Source organism: Piliocolobus tephrosceles, chromosome 6, assembly GCF_002776525.5.
Source record: "Piliocolobus tephrosceles isolate RC106 chromosome 6, ASM277652v3, whole genome shotgun sequence".
Lineage (NCBI taxonomy): Eukaryota > Metazoa > Chordata > Mammalia > Primates > Cercopithecidae > Piliocolobus > Piliocolobus tephrosceles.
This window is the reverse complement of record NC_045439.1, coordinates 78,517,661-78,524,641: the sequence shown is the minus strand read 5'-3', so window position 1 is coordinate 78,524,641 and position 6,981 is coordinate 78,517,661.

The following is a 6,981-nucleotide window of genomic DNA, read 5'->3' as shown; positions in this document are numbered from 1 at the left end:
TGGCACTGGTGAGGAAACAAATAGAACTAGACTAAAGAACCTAGAAATATACCCCTTGCCTTTGTAGAAATGGTAGTTAAAAAAGGTAGCATCACGAAGCAGTGGGGAATAATAATTTAGTAGATGAAATTGAGAAAATGTGCTTCATTACAAAGAAATGAAAAGTTTGATGCTTACCTCAAATCATACACCATAATAAACTCCAAATAAAGATCTAAATATAAATATAAAAGAACACTTCTGTGTTGGAAAAGATTTCTTAAACGAGTTCTTAAAAAGTATGGGTGATGAGGAGGAAAAAGAATAGACTTATCATTAGAATGAAAGTTTTATGTTCAATAAGGACATAAGAGACAACGCTTTGGAGAATAGTTGCAAATCTAAAATAAGACAGACAAGAGTTTAATATCTAAAATGTACAAATGACCTGACATAGATCAGTAAAAAAAAAAAAAAAAAACCAATAACAGATTGTGAAGAGTAGACAGTCCATAGAAAGGGACAACTAAATGGCTAATAAATGTATGAAGAGATGTACAAGCTCAAGAGTAATAAAAACATGCATTAAAAATAACAGTAAGATACCTAAGTTAGATATTATCAAGGGCTGTCAAGGATAAAAAACAGTACAGCCATTCTGATGAGTTATCTGGCAGTACTTGGTGAAATTAAGTACTATGCCCTAAGACCCAGTATTTCCAGATATACACACCAGAATAATTTTTGCACATGTACATAAGGAGATATGGATAAAGTGTTCATCACAGAATTATTTATGTAGTAAGGATTTGGAAGGAACCTCCACAGATGTCTATCACAGGATAAATAGGTAAATTGTGGCATGTATATGAGATATAAGTGACAAAACAACAGTCAGAAGTAATAAACTAGATTTAAAAATAACATGGATAAAAGCATAGTTTAAAAAGGTAGAGTGTCAGAGGGACAGGTTCAAGAGGACTGAGTAGAGGCATTTGATACTTGTCTCCTCCACAAAGAACCAAAAATAGCAAGCAGATAATCATACTTTGAATGGATTGTCTAAGAAAGAAAACTAGAATTCAACATAGAAGTGACAGGAAACAACTAAGGCAAAGAAGGAGAGGGAATCAAGGCAGAGCTAGGATTGGCTGGTAGCCTAAAGAGGCTGCTCAATGTGGAGAAAGGGTAAGTGAGAGACTGCCCGTGGTCCACAATCCTACGGAGGACTCCCACAGTCCTAGACAAAGGAGAGTCCCTTACCTTCACAGGCCCTGAGACTAACATAGGGAACTGCCTGGAGACCATACCATACAACACCCTTGCTCCAAAGAGGAAACTCATGCTAGGTCCCACGCATCCCTATGTGTTGTAGCTACAACATGGCTAGATACTGAGAGCCCAGTCTCCAGTAGACTGCATTCTGCCATGGGGCCCAACAGTCTCTGCATCTCCACATTCCTGGAGTCCCATTGACATGCCCTGCCTACAGCCACTGCCACTGCTGGCTACTGCTGCCAGGGCTGAAGTGGGAGCCATTGGCAATAATCCTGTTGTCCCCAGAAGCAGGGCTGTGGCATATTCATGAGTGCCATGAGGACAGGCTATCCTAGCCACAGCCATACCCCGAGGTCAAATCATGTGCTATCCAGCCACCTGCCTTCTGCTGCTACCACTGAAAGCAACCCTGCCATCCCCACAGTTGCTGTGACCCTCACCTAAGCATTCCACTGGGGGCCTGGGGATCACTCTGCCTCTGCCAACAATAGCCAGTGCCCACTGAGGGACCTGAGGACAGGCCTGCCCAGCCCAGCTCCACCCTCTGGTCAGTGCCTGAGAATGTCATCTGGGGCCTGGGATCACCCTGCCTCATCCATCATCATTGGCACCTGAGCAGTCCTCCCAGGGTCCTAAGGATGGGACCACCCAACCTGCCACCACCACAGCTGGCACCTACCTGAATGCATCACCTGAGGGCCTGAGTACCTGTTGCAGCCACCTCCAACACCCGTGTGAACCACTTGGGAGCCAGGGAGTCGTTCTGTCACTACCACTGCCTTGTTCACATACCACCCACTGCCCAGGAGCTCAACAACCTGCCCACACACCAGGCCACCAATGCCACTGCTGGCACCCAAGCAAGGTACTGGAAGGCCCAAGAAGTGGCCCACCTGAAGCAACTAACACAAATGCCAGTGTATGCTGTCCTGGGGCCCACGGACAGGAATGTCCAGCCTTCCATGGCCACCACTGGGGCCAGAGGAGCAGTCTACTTGGTGTCTCTGTTCCCAGTAAAATTTCACCAAGGCCTCCACTAACAACCACACCCTAAGCCACTGAGAAAATCACCTACATACACCACAGATGCTATTTATAGCCAAATAAATCATACAGAAACTACACTGCTGCACATACTCATAATCAAAGCCAAAGTGTCCTACCCAACAAACACTATAGATACATCATCAGGAAAAAGTCCTCCTCTAAGAGGAAGAAGTGACTATTACACAGTTATCAATGTAAGGACACAGAAACACGAAAAAGCAAAGAGATATGATACCTGTAAAGGAACACAGTAATTCCCCAACAACAGATTCCAAAGAAAAAGAAATTTATGAAATCCCAAAAAAAGAATTCAAAATGATATTAAAAGTATCAGTGAGATACAGGGGAACACAGATAAACAATATAAAGAATAAGAAAAACAATTCAGGATATGAATGAGAAATTTAGCCAAGAGATAGGTACCATAAAAGACAACTACACAAAAATTATTGAAGAATTCAATGAATGAAATAAAAAATACAATATAAAGCTTCCACAATAGACTAGAACAAGCAGAAGAATTTCAGAACTTGAAGACAAGTCTTTTGAAATAACCCAATTTTTTTTTTAAGCAATAAAAAAGAATGAACAAAGCATACATGACACATGGGACTCCATAAAGCAACCAAATATTCAAAATTTCAGTGTCCCAGAAGGTGAGGAGTCAACCAAAGGGATACAAAACCTATTTCACAAGATAATAGCTAAAACCTTCCCATCTAGCAAGAGATTTACACATACAGATTCAGAGAGCTGAGAGATCCCCAAGCAGATACAATTCAAAAAACCTCCATATATTATAGTCAAACTGTCAAAGTGAAAAAAAAATGAGATAATTCTAAAAGCAGCAAGAGAAAGCATCTGGTCACTTATAAGGGAACCTCCATCGACTAACAGTAGATTCTCAGCAGAAACCTTACAGGCCGGGAGAAAACTGGATGATATGTAACTGCTGGAAGAAAAAAAAACCATCAGCTAAGGATACTATACCCAGCAAAGTTATCCTTCATAAATGAAGGAAAAATAAAGTCTTACCCAGACAAGCAAAAGTTGAGGGAATCCATCACCACTAGACTGGTCCTACAAGATGTGCTCTGAAGGGTCCTATATTTAGAAGTGAAAGGATATATCTACCATCATGAAACACGTTAAGTGTATAAAATCAACTGGTAAAGTAAACACACAAATAAGGAACAGCAAGGACTCAAAAGTTACCAATAAAGAAAACCACCAAACCACAATGACAAACAAGAAATAAGAAGAAAGGTACAAGGATATATAAAATGACCAGAAATCAATTAATAAAATGACAAGAATAAGTTCTTACATATTAATAACATTGAATTTGAACAGATTAAATGTTGCACTTAAAAGATATAGACGGCTGAATAGATTTTTTTTTTTTTAAAAACCATGACCTAATTATATGCTGCCTACAAAAAACTAATCTATCTATAAAAGCACATATAGTCTAAAAATCAAAGGATGAAAAAATATCCACCCATGCAAATGGGTTAAAAAAGCAAGCAGGAGTAGCTTTATTTATATTAGATAAAGACTTTAAGTCAAAAATAGTAAAAAGAGACAAAGAAGGTCATTATGTAATGACAAAGGGATCAATTCACAATAGGATAGGGTAATTTTAAACATATATATACACAACACCTAAGCACTCACATATATAAGGCAAATATTATTAGCTCTAAAAGGAGAGATGAGATAGACTCTAATACAATAACAGTTGAGGACATCAACACATCACTCTCAGCATTAACCAGCTCATATAGACAGAAAATTAACAAAGAAACATGGATTTGAAGTGCACTATAGACCAAATGGACATAACAGACATATACAGAACATTTCATCCAACAGCTCCAGAATACACATTCTTCTCATCAGCACATGGAACATTCTTCAGGATAGACCATATGCTAGGACACAAAGCAACTCTTAACAATTTTTGAAAAACAGAAATCATATCAAGTATTTTCTCAGACCACAATGAAATAAAACCAGATATCAATAACAAAAGGAACTTTAAAAATTCCACAAATACATAAAAATTAAACAACATGCTCCTCAATGACCACTGGGTCAAGAAAGAAACTAAGGAGAAAATTTTAAAAAGCTCTTAAAACAAATGAAAATCGAACGCAACATACCAAAACCTATGGGATAAGCAAAAGCACTGCTAAGAGGAAATTTTGTAGCAATAAATGCGTACATCAAAGAAGAAAGATTTCAATAAACAATCCAATGATGTACCTCTAAGAACTATAAGAGCAAGAACAAGCAAACCCAAAAGTTAATAGGAGAGAAATAAAGATCAGAGAACTAAACAAAATAGAGCATAAAAAATACAAAGAATCAATAAAACAAAAAGTTTACTTTTTTAAAAGATAAACAAAATCAATACACTACTAGCTAGTCTAACCAAGAAAAAAAAAAAAAAGGAAGACAGAAGACACAAAATTAGAAAAGAAAATGAAGACATTACAACTGATACCCACAAAAACACAAAAGATTGTCAGAGATTATCACGAACAAACTGGGAAATACAGAGGCAATGGGTAAATTCCTGTACATACACCATCTACCAAGGTTGAATCAGGAAAAAATAGAAAACATGAATAGACTGATAATGAGTAATAAATCAGTAATAAAAAGTCTCCCAACAACAACAAAAAAGTCCATGACTGAATGGCTTCATTGCTGAATTCTACCAAATTTACAAAAAAAAGAACTAACACCATTTTTTTTTCAAATTATTTCAAAAAATTGAGGAGGGTATTCTTTTTATTTTTTGAGACCAAATCTCACTCTGTTGCCCCAGCTGGAGTGCAACGGCATTATCATCATATATGTGTGTGTGTGTGTGTGTGTGTGTGTGTGTGTATCTCAGCTCACTGCAGCCTCTGCCTCCTGGGTTCAAGCAATCCTCCTGCCTCAGCCTCCCATGTGGCTAGGATTACTGGCGCATGCTGCCACACCCAGCTAATTTGAATTTTTAACAGAGATGGGATTTCACCATCTTGGCCTGGTTGGTCTCAAACTCCTAACCTCAGGTAATCCACCCACCTCGGCCTCCCAAAGTGTTGGGAATATAGGTGGGAGCCACTATGTCCGGCTAAGGAAGGTATTCTTTTTAACTCATTCTATGAGGCCAGCATCATCCTGATATTACAACCAGAAGAGGATACAACAAAACAAGAAAACTACAGGCCAATATCCCTGATAAACACAGACACAAAAATCCTCAAGAAAATACTAGCAAACCAAACCCAGCAGCACATTCAAAAGATAATACACGATTATCAAGTGGGGTTTATCCCAGGGATGAAAGGATGGTATAACATATGCAAATCCACAAGAGTGAAACATCACATCAACAGAATGAAGGACAAAACCATACGATCACCTCAAAAGACACAGAAAACGCATTTGATAATATTTCACATCTCTTCATGACAAAAGTTCTTAACAAATTGGGTACAGAAGGAAAGTATCTCAACATAATAAAGATTATATATGACAAACCCACAGCTAACATCATACTGAATGGGGAAAAATGGGAAGTTTTTTATTTAAAAACTGGAACACGAAAACATGCCTACTTTCACCACTGTCATTTAACATAGTACTAGAAGTTTCACCATAGCAGTTAGGCAAGAGAAAAAAATAAAAGATATCCAAACTCAAAAAGAGGAAGTCCTTGTTTGCAGACAGCATGATATTATACATAGAAAAGACTCCACCAGAAAACTCTTAGAACTAATAAATGAATTTAGTAAAGTTGCAAGATACAAAATGAACTTTAAAAATCACTAGTGTTTCTATACACCAATAACAAACTATTTGAAAAAGAAATCAACCAAGCAATCCTATTTACAATAGGTACAAAAATCAAATAAAATACATAGGGATAAATTTACCCAAGTAGGAGAAAGACCTTTTCAACGAAAACTACAAAACACTGATGAAAGAAATGGAAATAACTTATTGAAAGACATCCATTCTTACGGATTAAATAATATCGTTAAAATGTCCATACTACACAAAGCACCTACAGATGCAATGCGGTCCTTATCAAAATGCCACTGTCATTTTCACAGAAATAGAAAAAACAATCCTAACATTCACTTGAAACCAAAAAGAGCTCAAATAGCCAAAGCATCCTGAGCAAAACCAAAAACCACCAAAGCTAGAGGCATTATACTACCTGACCTCAAAAATATTACAAGGCTATAGCAACCAAAGCAGCACAGCATTGGTAAAAAATAGACACAAAGACCAATGAAACAAAATAGGGAACTCAGAAATAAATCCACATGTTGGGGAAAGAATACCCTGTTAAATAAGTGGTGCTGGGAAAACTGGATATCCATACGCAGAAGAATGACACTGGACCTCTATCTCTCACCATACACAAATATCTACTCAACGTGGATTAAAGACTTAAAACATACCACATACAATTATAAAAGTACTAGAAGAAAACATAGGGGAAATGCTTCAGGACATTGGCATAGGCAAAGATTTTATGGTTAAGTCTTTGAAAGCACAGGCAACAAAAACAAAAATACACAAATGGGATTATATATATATATATATATATTTTTTGAGACAGAGTCTCGCTCTGTCACCCAGGCTGAAGTGCAGTGGCCGGATTTCAGC